The sequence below is a fragment of the Sinocyclocheilus anshuiensis genome, unplaced genomic scaffold (genome assembly GCF_001515605.1).
Source record: "Sinocyclocheilus anshuiensis isolate Anshui unplaced genomic scaffold, SAMN03320099.WGS_v1.1 scaffold982, whole genome shotgun sequence".
Taxonomy (NCBI): domain Eukaryota; kingdom Metazoa; phylum Chordata; class Actinopteri; order Cypriniformes; family Cyprinidae; genus Sinocyclocheilus; species Sinocyclocheilus anshuiensis.
Genome location: NW_015539879.1, coordinates 329664 through 344764, shown reverse-complemented (window position 1 = coordinate 344764; position 15101 = coordinate 329664).

Sequence of the window (15101 nt, the reverse complement as noted above, 5' to 3'; positions counted from 1 at the left end):
GTTAATCAGTTTCAGCTGCTTTGGCGTTTATTAAATTAACAACAGGTGCACTAGATGGGCAACAATGAGACGACCCCCAAAACAGGAATGGTTTTACAGGTGGAGGACACTGACATTTTTTTCCCTACTCCTCTTTTCTGATTGTTTTCCACTAGTTTTGCATTTGGCTAGGGTCAGTGTCAGTACTGGTAGCATGAGGCGATACCTGGACCCTACAGAGGTTGTACAGGCAGTCCAACTCCTCTAGGATGGCACATCAATACGTGCCATTGCCAGAAGGTTTGCTGTGTCTCCCAGTACAGTCTCAAGAGCATGGAGGAGATTCCAGGAGACAGGCAGTTACTCTAGGAGAGCTGGACAGGGCCGTAGAAGGTCCTTAACCCATCAGCAGGACCGGTATCTGCTCCTTTGTACAAGGAGGAACAGGATGAGCACTGCCAGAGCCCTTCAAAATGGTGTGAATGTCTCTGACCAAACAATCAGTAACAGACTTCATGAGGGTGGCCTGAGGGCCCAATATCCTTTAGTGGGCCCTGTGCTCACTGCCCGGCACCGTGGAGCTCTATTGGCATTTGCCATTGAACACCAGAATTGGCAGGTCCGCCACTGGCGCCCTGTGCTTTTCACAGATGAGAGCAGGTTTACTCTGAGCACATGTGACAGACGTGAAAGGGTCTGGAGAAGCCGTGGAGCACGTTATGCTGCCTGTAACATCATTCAGCATGACCGGTTTAGTGGTGGGTCAGTGATGGTCTGGGGAGGCATATCCATGGAGGGACGCACAGACCTCTACAGGCTAGACAATGGCACCCTGACTGCCATTAGGTATCGGGATGAAATCCTTGGACCCATTGTCAGACCCTACGCTGGTGCAGTGGGTCCTGGGTTCCTCCTGGTGCACGACAATGCCCGGCCTCATGTGGCGAGAGTATACAGGCAGTTTCTGGAGGATGAAGGAATTGATATTTATTGCCTGACCTAAATTCAATAGAACACCTCTGGGACATTATGTTTCGGTCCATCCGCCGCCACCAGGTTGCACCTCAGACTGTCCAGGAGCTCAGTGATGCCCTGGTCCAGATCTGGGAGGAAATACCCCAGGAGACCATCTGTCATCTCATTAGGAGCATGCCCATAATGTTGTAAGGCTTGCATACAAGCACGTGGGGGCCATACAAACTACTGAGTACCATTTTGAGTTGCTGCAATGAAATTTCAGCAAAATGGATTAGCCCGCTGCATAATTTTTTCACTTTGATTTTAGGGGTGTCTTTGAATTCAGCCCCTTTGTAGGTTGATCATTTTCATTTCCATCAAACAATGTGGCATCCTTTCGTTCCTAACACATTACCCAGTCTATATCAGTATAGATATCCAGCATGATATTTTTCCCCATTGAGATCTGATGTGTTTTCAAAGTGTTCCTTTAATTTTTTGTGAGCAGTGTACTTAGTGCCAGTAGAGCAGATAGTATTTGCACCTCAGTGTATTTTAGGGTGTACCATACAGGAAGGATTACTGATCAGTTTTGAAGTGAACAGCAGGCAAACAAAATTTAACTTAAATGTGATCAGGATTATGTGGACAATATAAACAAATGTCTTTTGCCTTAAGATAAAACAACACTACTTCTTGTGGAGAACAGGGAGGATCACATTAACATGCAGTGACTCCCATGAAGGAACTGCTTCGTTCTGCTTCATTATCCACAAATTCGTTAGGATGCCCAGGTAAAACGTGTTTTTCCATTTGACTTGAAACCACAATGGTAGAGCGTATCTCCACATAATTCACAGACACTTCTATTATACAAAATGGGCCTTTTCCATATCTATCCACCTTATTTTTCCCATAAGAGCAGCCACGGCCATTTTTAAATTTAATGTGTCTGGCTTCCGGTGTCATCCACTTCCAGCTATTTTTAGCTCTACAAAACAGCTCATTTTGATGCATGAAAACGGTTATGTCTTACCATATTATTTTAATGCATTAACCTAATTGTGAGCACACTGGTTTGTAGTTCAAACAGTTTTACCGTTAACTGCACTGTTATTTTTCTGGTTTATTTCCCTACAACGGCTAATGAACAGAAGTCCTGAACATTCACATAAAATGGCTTACTTTTCCGTGATGAAAAATAAGGTGGATATACAGAACTGTATATGCTTAATGTGTATACATGACCACAAGGGTGAAAGTTCAACATTACAAATCGTGTTTGGCCTCAATGTGTAAATAAGTGCTTTCGTACCTGAGGAACCTTTTCATAGTTCCTAGAACTATTAGCGGAAGTTACTCCTTTTTAGCATGTTCGCACCGCAGGAACTGGGAACGTATTTAAACGCTGCAGTTTAGGGGAACTTAATTAGCTCCTACTTCAAAGTAGGGTCTAAAACAGTCCTATAAGAACTACCAGTGACGTAAGTGTATGCTGATTGGCCGAATGCATGTGGAGAAACACCAGCACCCACAATTTTTAAAAACCCATGTAAACACACAACATGCATTCACGGAACATTTTACAGTACAAGATTTAAAACAGCGATAGATGGACCGACTCCAAAGTCTTGGCACTTCTAAAAATGTATGCTATGGAGGAAATCCAACGTGATTTTGAAGGAACCAAGCAAAACATGAAAAGCAGTATTGGGCTTTCATCACACGGCAAAGCAGTTCCACGAAAAAAATCAACAAACATTCTTTTTGCTGTTGTGTCAGGCCACCATTGTCAGAAAAAGGCTTTATGAGCTAGACTGTCAGTTGATACACTGCATCTACAATGATTGAATGGCCAACTTCTTGACCACTGACATTCCTGAATTGCTGTGAAAGCAACTTTACTCTTTCAGCCAGCTCCCATAACGCAGACAGATGCAGAACCCTGGCATCGTGCAAACTGCCAGGAAGCCCGGCATAAATATTCCAAAATAAACCTTTTCCATCAACAACTGCCTGAAAGACAATGGAATACCACCCCTTACGATTGAAATACTCTGTGTGGTATTCCTGGGGAGCCATGATAGGGATGTGGGAGCCATCAATAGCCCCCACGCATTGCGGTAACCCCCATCTTTGCTCAAAGTAAAGGGACAGTTCTTTCAGCTTCTCTGCATTTGGTATCTAAATGACTTCAGGCAACAGGATGGTTTCAACAGAGGAGCATAAGTCTTTCATGCAGTCACAGGCAGTTGAAATGTCAACTCCAAACAGATGTGCGACACAATTCTGTACTTTGTGTTAGTTGCGAGTTTCCACACAATATATTGACATCTAGTAACTAATATTCGAAAACATCTTTAACTACCGAGGACTATACTATATACTGTACTATATATACAGGTGCATAATTAATGTGATAAACAAGTAATGTAGAATTACTTTACAAAAATTAACAATGGTTTTCCTACAAGCGAAACCAAAAAAAAAGGTTATTGTAGTTAAACCATGGTAACCACAAATTAACCATGGTTTTGCTACAAAAACCATAGTTTAACTATGGTATTTGTGTGGTTATACAAATGGTAATCAACATAAAAATATCATGATAACATCCTAGTAATCATTAGAACATTAATGCTTGCATTACTCATTTCTTCCTGTGTAGTTATTAATTAAACATGTAAAAAGTATTTTAAAGCGTTACAAGACAAACATAATGAAGGTTAATGTTAACGGCATTTACCTGTCATCTTTGGCTGCGTTTACACTGGCACAAAAAATTCGATCTTTCGCTCACATCTGACACAGATCGGAATTTGTATTAGTGTCACAGACGTATTTAGACACCTAAATTATTTAGGTTGTGTTTACACTGGCACAAAAAAATCCGATCTTTCGATCACATCTGACACAGATCGGAATTCGTTGCACACGTGTAAACACAAAAACCCGCACAAGATCCGATTTTTTTGCATCCGATCTGAGCCACTTCCAAATGTGGATTTTAATCGAATACACATCTGATATCTGGATATCCGACCTACGTCTAAACATACATATCCGATTCTCCACAACTCCCAATGCGAGGGCGACACGTTTGCTCATAAAGATTTACCAGTCGTGTCTAAAGTGAATGTAAACAGACGTGCCAAAAAATCGGATATGGTCAAAAGATCGGATCTGTGCATTAAGACTTGCAGTGTAAACGTAGCCTTTGTCTACGGTGTTGTGCTCTTTTCTCTGACTCGGATCATATGTAGCAATGCAAGTTGCCGTAGGAGATTTCGTCTCTTCACCCTCTGATTTATTCTTTCTAGAGCAGGGGTGTCAAACTCATTTTCACTGAGGGCTACTTCAACATTGGCTGTTGGCTGGCAGGTACAGGCTTCGCGACCCCGGGCCCCAGTCGGCCCCTCTCCTCAAGGCGAAGCGCTACCAGAGAAAACACAGATGGGTAGACCCCTGACGGAAGAGCTATGGGTCCGGGTGTCCCAGCCTTCCTGATGGGCCAAACTCATTACCTCTAGCCGGGAACAGGCTCACGCAAAGGGAGGCCCAATCCTCCAAACGGGCTCTTCCGGCCCCAAATGTGTACTAAAGCAGGGAAATAACATTTCACAAACAACACTTTGTTTGACAATGGACGATGGACGGATTGTTAAAAGATTTAATTACAAGGATGAATATACACAGGCTATATGAAAACCTAGTTACTAGCTACTATCTTTGTGATTACGTGATTTTATTGTTAAATTACTGTCTCTTTATTTTATTATTACTTATTTAAGTTACAAATAGTGTATATGCATTTGCATAGATGTAAAAATATATGTAATTGCTCTGTGTTATTTTAACATAAATCCTTTTAATCCTTTAATAAATCCTATTTTAATTGATTTATATGCAGAAATTGACTTTGGCGTGGATATGATACGCACGTGATTGGCATGCATATGAAAATTTTGTCATTAATCACTTACCCCCATGTCGTTCCAAACCCGTAAAAGCTTCGTTCGTCTTTGAATACACAATTTAAGATATTTTGGATGAAAACCGGGAGGCTTGTGACTGTCCCATTTGGAGTCTATGTGAGTGTCCCACTTCAGGTCCTGAGAGATTGTGGTGCCAGGAACCTGAATGACTCCACTGCAGTCACGGTGCTGTCCATGATGGTGAGTGGGGGGAGTGCAGGGTGGGTTCTCCTGAAGTCCACGGTCATCTCCACAGTTTTGAGCGTGTTGAGCTCCAGGTTGTTGAGACTGCACCAGACACCCAGCTCTTTAACCTCCTGTCTGTAAGCAGACTCGTCGCTGTCCTGTATGAGTCCGATGAGTGTGGTGTCGTCTGCAAACTTCAGGAGCTTGACAGCAGGGTCTTTAGATGTGCAGTCGTTGGTGTAGAGGGAGAAGAGCAGTGGGGAGAGAACACAACCCTGAGGAGCTCCAGTGCTGATTATACGGGTGCTGGATGTGTATTTTCCCAGCCTCACTAGCTGCTGTCTGTCTGTCAGGAAGCTGGTGATCCACTGACAGACGGAGGTGGGCATGGAGAGCTGAGTTAGTTTGGGCAGGAGGAGGTTTGGGATGATAGTGTTAAACGCCGAGCTGAAGTCCACAAACAGGATCCTCACATAAGTCCCTGGTCTGTCTAGATGTTGCAGAACATAATGCAGTATATGCACTGATGCTGAGTCACTGGAAGAGAATTGAATCCTTATTTTTTCAGAATAATTCCTCTTTGCCACTCTGATCTCCTTTTCCAGTGTGTATTTAGCCTGTTTATACAAGACATTGTCCCCCTTCTTGTAAGCATCTTCTTTGGCCTGACGGAGCTGTCTCAGTTTTGCAGTGAACCATGGTTTGTCGTTGTTGTATGTTAAATGAGTCCTGGTAGGAATGCACATGTCTTCACAGAAACTGATATAAGATGTTAGTCTCTGTGAGCTCATCCAGATCCGTGGCAGCAGCTTCAAAAACACTCCAATCAGTGAGGTCAAAACAAGCTTGTAAATCCTGGTATAACAGTGACCCGGACAGTGAACCAACCAGCTATGACCATATCGTGCCGGCGCCTCACGCGCACACAGACACAACTTATTTTTGAGACATTACAGCCTGTTCATTATCAAAATAAAATAGTTAAAGAAACGTATAAAAAGTTACACTGATCTGTTGTACAATCTGTTGCGTTCAGCGTGGACACCGTCTCACTGTGCTGATATAGCCGATGTGAAGGATGATGTTTTACGTCGATGAAAGTACAAAGCCTAGCCTATAATAAATAATATTTTAGCATCCAGATACAATGCGAATACGGAAACATTTGGATTCGTGCCGAGGTAGGCATGTTTCACCTTAAATTAATTTGTTTTTGGATTGACGTTTTTAGAGCCTAAACGCATAGCCTTAACTTTAGAGGATTTGTTGTGGAATGTGGAGAGAAACTAATAACTGTGTTTATGATGTTTGTAAAGATTTTGCTTAACCGAAATTTTATCCTACATTATTTCTGAATGTAATAATAAAATGCGACGTGAGCCTACACACCTTTTTTTTTAACTCTCAAAACGCAATCTTGTACAAGTAGCGTTTTTTTTTTAACAATGCAGCAAACATTTTTAAATATCTTTAAAAAATACTTTAATGTCTTTAAAGTGTTAATAGATTTTTTCTTTTGTTTAGTAGCCTACATTTGGCCAAAATCTAGAAAGGATGATGCTGTATTGGCTGTGACTAAGCGCAGCGAGTTAAGATACCAGATCTCTTCCTGTTTCTTTTCTTTTTCTTTTTGAGTAAAGAAAACGCTGTTGTACTTTATTATTATTATTATGAGGCCTATTATTATTATTATTATAAGCAAAGAAAATTGTTTAAAAAAACATTACGTTATTAACCGGTATTTCTTCTACTAAAACCGGTTTCGGAACGGTAATAATACAGAGGAACGCAGAAACAGAAACGTTAAAAAATCCGAGTGAACCGATTGCATTTTTTTTTTTTCAAGCCCTGAAAATGACGTTTTGGAATTAGCAATGGAGGCGTTGGATGAAATGCGGAAGAAACTGTTTCACCTTAAATTAATTTGTTTTTGGATTGACGTTTTTAGAGCCTAAACGCATAGCCTTAACTTTAGAGGATTTGTTGTGGAATGTGGAGAGAAACTAATAACTGTGTTTATGATGTTTGTAAAGATTTTGCTTAACCGAAATTTTATCCTACATTATTTCTGAATGTAATAATAAAATGCGACGTGAGCCTACGCACCTTTTTTTTTAACTCTCAAAACGCAATCTTGTACAAGTAGCGTTTTTTTTTAACAATGCAGCAAACATTTTTAAATATCTTTAAAAAATACTTTAATGTCTTTAAAGTGTTAATAGATTTTTTCTTTTGTTTAGTAGCCTACATTTGGCCAAAATCTAGAAAGGATGATGCTGTATTGGCTGTGACTAAGCGCAGCGAGTTAAGATACCAGATCTCTTCCTGTTTCTTTTCTTTTTCTTTTTGAGTAAAGAAAACGCTGTTGTACTTTATTATTATTATTATGAGGCCTATTATTATTATTATTATAAGCAAAGAAAATTGTTTAAAAAAACATTACGTTATTAACCGGTATTTCTTCTACTAAAACCGGTTTCGGAACGGTAATAATACAGAGGAACGCAGAAACAGAAACGTTAAAAAATCCGAGTGAACCGATTGCATTTTTTTTTTTTCAAGCCCTGAAAATGACGTTTTGGAATTAGCAATGGAGGCGTTGGATGAAATGCGGAAGAAACTAATCCAACTCACAATAGCGTTTTAAATACAAAAACCGGACAAATGCGTTGAAATATATCATCTGATCGATGTCTTGAGGTGTGGCAACCAGGGCCGGAGTGGGACACATTTTCAGCTCTGGAGTTTCATGACTTAGACCGGGCCACTTTAGCTCACGACTGACTATATTAAAATAATGTAATAAAAACTTCAGTATCTAAGTCTGCAATAGTGCACTGTTATCTACAGCCTTGTAATTCATTTCCAGTTCAGTGCTAATACAGTAGCCTAAGTGTTGCTTCACAGTGAAGATTTATTAAAAGTTAATAACAGTATTCTTTACAACAACACAATGTAATGTTTAACAGTATCAGCATCTATTTTCTGTAAGAATTAGTGTTCATAAATATCCAAACCTTGAAATATCAAATAAATACAAATATAAAAAATTAAATTTAAATAAAATGTATTGCACTTTCTAATGACACTATCATCTCTTTTTCCTTTGCATAAGTCAAGGAAACAGCTGCTTTACAACTTCAAATATTTTCACAAATATGAGAACATGAATACTGAATATATATTTTGTGCAAAATTGTTCACAGATATCCAATCCTTAAACACGAATAAAGAAGAAGAAGAAAAACAAGCATTGCACATTATCTGCAAGAATTTTTATTTCCACAGTATAACTTCTAATGATGGCTACATCTCTTTTTCGTCTGCATAAGTGTAGCTTCAAGGAAACATGGCCAACTCTAAAACATTAATAAATGCCTGAGCAGTGCACTGGTCTCTGCAACTTTGTTTATCACAGTGTCATTGTCCAAAGACATGAGAATTTCTTTCTCAGTACACATGAGAATGAATGCCTCAAGGTTCTTTTGGGTTAAAGTATTCCTGAGCCTGTTTTTTATGAATTTCACTGTTGAGAAGCTTCTCTCACATGCCACTTGTGTGATGGACAATGTTAATAGCAACTTGTAGGCGAGTCCAATCACATGGTAGGCATCAGTTAGAAGATTGTACTGAGAGAGGATGAGATAAACACAAATGACACAGTTTTTACAGGAGGAACAAGTTTTGCTCTCTAATTCGACATCCTGCTGTTCCATGGAAGGATCCTCATCACTTCCTTGTGGCATTTCACTAGCTATCCTGACAATGTAACCCTCCAGAGGGGACATCTTTAGTCTGTCCCACTGAGATGCAAGGCTGTACAGTTCTCCACATAATGTGCCAACTGTAGCCCTATTGTCAAACTTAAGCAGACATTTGCTTATTTCTTCTAGAGCTGAGCTGGGGAGTCCATTTTCCCTCACATGAGCAAAGTTTCTAGGGTCTAAACAGGCAAAATCTGAGCAAAGTTTTGCATTATCAGAAAACCTCTCATGGATACTGCCTGTTACTGTGTCTACAATGACATTGTGTACATTTACCTTGAAGTCAGTTTCAGCTGATGCCAGTTGCTCATCTTCTGCAAGCTCTCCTGGCATCCTTTTCTTTTTTCTGATCCTTCTCTCAGAAAGGGCAGCCTGCACTACAAGCTCACACTCTTCCTCCTCTTGCAACTTTCCATTAGCCCACTTCACAAACTCATCAGCTGCACACTTAACTCCTTCAAAGTCCCTAGCACACTTCCTGAGACCCTCCTCTGTCCCCTCAACCAGATGTTGAGCTGTGATGATATCCATTCCCCTTGTCTGTAAGTATTTTGAACGGGGGGATGTAAGCTCAAAAATGCGAAGGAAGAGTTGAGCAGTGAGCACTGTCTCATAATTCAAAAGGCCTTCTATGAATCCCTTTGCCTTGGCCCTCACAGTTGGCTTTTGTGTACTGTCATCTACAATGGTGTCTAAAGTCATAAGCACTTCCAAAAACAAGCCTCCTTGAGAATTCTCAAAGCACCCAAACACTTTACTTATGGCATGTACCCAGTGGAAAACCCCACAAAAGTGAGCCGTACCGTGCCATACCATGCAGTGGAAAAGCGCCATTAGTGCCTGATCCTTAGCCCACCACCTAGTTGGCCCTATTGGGCACAGTCGTCTGTGATACTTGTCCTGACTCTTCTCTTCCCACTTCTGCATGCGCTTGTATGACTCTCTTAAAAAAACTGCTATATCATTAAGCAGTGAAAACAGAGATGCACTTTCCACAACACTACCCGTTGTGTCTGCTAGTACAAGGTTCAAAAGATGTGAGTAACACTAAATATGAACCTGATTGGGGGAATGCTCAGAGAGGAGTGTAGAAAACCCCCTAAACTGTCCCTGCATATTAATGGCACCATCTGTTGAGTTACCCACACATGTGCCAATGTCAATATTAAGGTCCAGTAGCACTTTTTTCAGAAGCTCTACAAAATTCTGGCCGGTAGATGACTCGCAGTCCTCCACGGCAATCAGTCTTTCTTGAATGACATCTGCTACAAGTACGATTGAACACTGGTCTTTGGAGCTGATATCTTGCGTTGTGTCAATTTGAACTGAAAACATGCCAGCTTGTCTCACTTCTTCTGCTATAGTCACCTTTATCAGTTGGCTAATGACATCAGCAGCTTTATTAAATGTTTCTTTTGACAGCAGAGTAACTAGTGCGCCTCTGCCTTTTGCACCAGTTTCATGCTGCTTTTTGCTGTTTTCAATGCAAGTGTTAACATGCTGTTGGAGGCAAATGTCATATCTACTCAAAAGTAGAATCAAATCCAGGACGTTACCATGATTAACAGCAAGGTTCTCTAAGCTATAACCTGCCTCTTCGTTATCTCCCCTGTAGCTAAGGCCACATTTGCCTATGACTTTAACAACGTCCACTATGCGCTCCATCACCTGACGTTTCTTTTTCACTTGCTCAGCACGTGGCATTTGGTTGCCAGTCAACAGGCTTTTCACATCTGCCTTTTGTATTTTCAGAAAGTAAGCATCTGCACTATCTCTGTGTGTCTTACTCCTTTCGTGTTCCACTATCCTTTGGTGAATGTGTTTCCAGTCTTTCATGCCTCCCTTTATGAAAGGGCCATCACTTACCAATGGTGCAAATGCCAAACAAACAGAACAGAACAGAGATAGTTTTTTTTCCACAGTAAGTCAGCCACTTGCGGTTTGTTCCATCTTTGCTATTGAAAACCTTTGGTATAGGAACATTTGGGGTTTGTTGAGGATGATAAGAAAAAAAAATTATGTATATCCTGTGACTGAGGTCGAGCAAAGTAATCAAAACTATCAACAGAACTATCAACATCTTCATCTACCTTGTTCCTAGCTAGAGGTTCCGAGTTCTGCTGCTGAGCTGTTGCCTCTTTTATCTGTCCCTGACTAGACTCTGCTCTTCCTTTCACACTTCCTTCTGTATCCCTAGACTTGAGTGCACCTGTATTTAATCAAAATAAAAAGCATTCTGTAAGCTTTAACATATTTGACATGGAAAGCATGTTCAAATTAAATTAAATCAAAGCAAATTAAAATTTCCAAATGGCAAAATATGCAGGCTTATTTCATATGATTTTTATCCTATTCCCTTTCAATCGTGGTCTTTATATATTCACTATCTTTTGATTAAAAACATAATGGGTCACTAGTAACACTTGGGCATAAAAAGTTGTTATATTGTAACTAATGTGATCATGTTTGCTTATTCGCACACTGTGGTACAACAGCTTACCTGTGTCTTCTACAGTGAGAGCATCAGTCTCTTACATGATACAACTGGGTCCTGGCTCTGCTTCTGACACTAAATGAAATTTTAAAAATGGCCATATTTCTCATCACAAAACAATTCTCCCCTTTTTTACAAAGCTTCCTGATCAAGTCAAGTCAGTTTCATTAATGTAGTGCTGCTGAATCATCTGGTATTAATTATCTCGGGGCATTTTTTCATTGAGCAGGTGTACACCATGCTCTTCATTAAAGGGGTCATATGATGCTTTTTTAAAGATCATTATTTGGTGTAACAGAATATGTTGACATGCTTTAATGTTCAAAAAACACTTCACGAACAGCTTGTAACACTCCAAAGAGAAAGGAAAACTTGAAATCGCATCATATGACCCCTTTAATATTAATTCTTCTAATTCTTATATTCACTCAATGACAATCCTACCTGCCCTTTCTGGTGTGTTGGGCTCATGACTGGTGCTTGGTAATGTTACTGAGCTTGGCTCGTCACTGTTAGAAGCAAACTGGACTAGAGGCTGCTGCTGCTGAAGAGCTACAAGAAAACGTTTGATACATAAACATTAACGGTGGTTTGCAGACAACGTTGTTTTGCACTAGCTTAACGTTAGCTTACCGTCCGTCTCATCAGCTTCATTTGTACTCTCGCTGGTTTTAAGGAAATATGTACTCAGCTTAGTACATTTGGTCGCATCAGTTTCGAGAGCTTTTTTATTCTAGCCTTTTCAGCGCCACCTTTGCGCTTTTTATTGTCCATTTTTAGCTCTTTTTTTTTTTTGCTCGCATATCACCAACTCTTTGCATGTTTTTTTTTTTTTTTGAGCAAGGTGCCGCTGTCGGGGGGAGTCGAAAGATAATTACGTCATCATTAACCTGCAGGCTGCACTAAACTGCGAGTGGCGCTGCGAGAAAATAATAAATAAAAAGACTGGGGCTGCGGTAAAATAACGAATTAAAAAATGAGGCTGCGGAAAAATAATAAATAAAAAGAGTGGGGCTGCTGTGCGTGCAGGCAGTTTAGAACAACATCCGTATTTCAACCCAGTGGCATGACAACACCGGCCCTCGCGGTCAAAAAAACAGACCGGGAGTACTCCCAGTGCTCCCGATTAGCCAATCCGGGCCTGGTGGCAACCATAGTATAAGCGGAATAATTGACTCCAGGCCGTTGAATTATTAGAAAAATAATGCACACCCGAGGTGTAACGGCCACTCCGCTTCGCGTCACTACCTCGGTTGTGCATTATTTTTCTAATCATTCAACAGCCCGGAGTCAATTATTCCTTACTTATTTTACTACTCTGCGCTAGGGTGACCACCTGGTTATAGATCTGTTGCAGGACAGTAGATGTGATTTTGCCAGACAATGCGGGACACGTGTGAGACAAATAGGTACATTTACTACTGTTATGCTATGTAAATGCTGATTTACTTTCATTGGCATACAGTATGCGCCAATTTATGTTTCTGACGGTGGATGCCCACACTCAAGGTTTGCGCTTATGGCAACATTAAATTCAGGAGAGATCATTTTTGAGCACACACGTGTAATGTCTGACTGATAGAGCAGTGCGTCCATTTTTTGTGAGAGTGAATAGGAATCCACCTGCAAGTGGAGATATGCGCTCTTCCATAGCGCTCTGGACATTTGTCATTAAAATAACTCCACAGAAACCGTCTCAAATGAACTATTAAAATGAGAAGAAAGTCGTGTCTGAAAGCTGCTCAAAGCTCGTTTTTTTAATTTGTTAAATGAATGGAGAATATCGTGTTTTTCCATGTGTGCTGCTCGACCATTTCCGTCGTTGGTACTCGAGCACTTGATGAGGTCCGCACTTATTTCTTTGAGCCATCCACGCAGTCATCAGCAATGGAAAAACCCCACACCCCAAATCCTAACCATTGCATATCATATGCAAACCAAAGTCAATTTCTACATATAAATAGAACACCAAATAGAAACAAACTTGTGGTATTGATATGCACTTTCATAATTTACGATATAAAGCAACACAGATTTTTTATTTGAAGACAATCATAATCTAGCAGGCCACATAAAATGATCCGGTGGGCCGGAATAGGCCCACAGGCCTTGAATTTGACACGTGTGCATCTAGAGCATAACTTATGCGTCTACATTCCATCTCCGTTATCAAGAAAACCAGTATACATATCACAAACACAGCTCCGATCATGGCATCCTCCATCTTTCTGTTGTTTACGTTGTTGAATTCTGCGCTAAAATTACTACAGTCGGCCGGCTTATGTTACTTCAGAGTAGAGGCTGACATTTTTTCGGGAATCCCGCGGGATGGGAAACAAAATCACTATTAATCACGTGATTAAGACGGTACAGGAAAAAATGTCAGCGGGAGTGGGCGGGACTGGGAATCGTAATAACACTATGATACCCAACTTTATACACAAATATACCTTTTATATAAATAAACTATACATTTTATATTTTAATTTTGAACTCAATTCTAGTTGCCCGGTCTCTTTATGCTCTCCTCCTGTTTGCTCTGGTGTGGCTGGTTAAGTGAATGACGTACGCAGTCCGAGACGGACAGATCGTTAACAGCTGGTTTATGTGGTAATATAGTACATCGGGCAGGACATCCATACACCCACCTATCATTAATCAACCTCAAATATGGCTTTTCATCTGAAAGATGTATGTAGTAACAACTTTACATGGCCGCTCAATCTAATGTTAACCTAGAGAAATGTGCGCTATTGAAGTGTGTGTGTGGAAGCTGAACAGCAGCGTGTTCACAGCAGGACAGATGGAGGCGCCGGTGCGCTCACTTGCTCTTAAAATACTCCGTAATTTTTGGTCATACAGAAAAAATATTACATCTTTCGAATCTGTAAAGACTCTACGTTTATTTGTGTGCACTCAGAATAACAACAAAACGTAGCGCTTCTGTAAAATAATTAAAGCAAACAGGATGCGCTTTCTGCCGTCTCGGTCATGTGAACTTGAGCGAGAAACTAACTCCGTGTATGAAAAATAAATCTATAGAGAGAGAAATGTCTACTTTCAGATGGAAAAAATTCAAACAGAAAATGTGTGTTAGCATGGATGATTTACATTAAATTTAATGTGTGTGCAATGCACACTGTGCATTGTTTAAGCTGGCTTTCAGTTCAATAAAATTACAAAAAACTACATTTTGGATTTTTATTCAACTAAAGTGGGCATGCTGTGATCTGTACTGTAATTTTTTTTTTTTACTGTAACTGAAAGATTCCGGCCAAAAAAACAACACTGGTGTGGGAGGGAATGGGAGTCATTCTTCCGGGATTGGGACAGGATTTTCCCCCAGTTTTTTCGTGGGATTGGGATTTTTTTGTAGGAGTGGGACGGGAGAGGTTTGAAAATCCACTCCCGTGTCACCCTTTACTTCAGAGTTCCTGTTGGCGGTGCGAATGCAACCATGAAAATTGCCCTGGGGGGGAATTTAGTTCACCGGAACCGTCATGATGAGTAGTTCCTAGAACTATTGGCGCTTTTCCACTGCGTGGTACGACTCGGCTTGGCTTGGCTCGGTTTGCATTTCCACTGCAGTTTAGTATCGCTTTAGAGCGGGCGGGATTATTCACATGTCATTATAGTTGCGCCGCCTCTACTGCCGCGACTCCTGAAAAACAATTTTCAGTTGCCCCATCAAGCTCTCGCTGGATCCGCTCCTCTGCTATCAACGAGAGGAACGTCTGTACTTCCTCA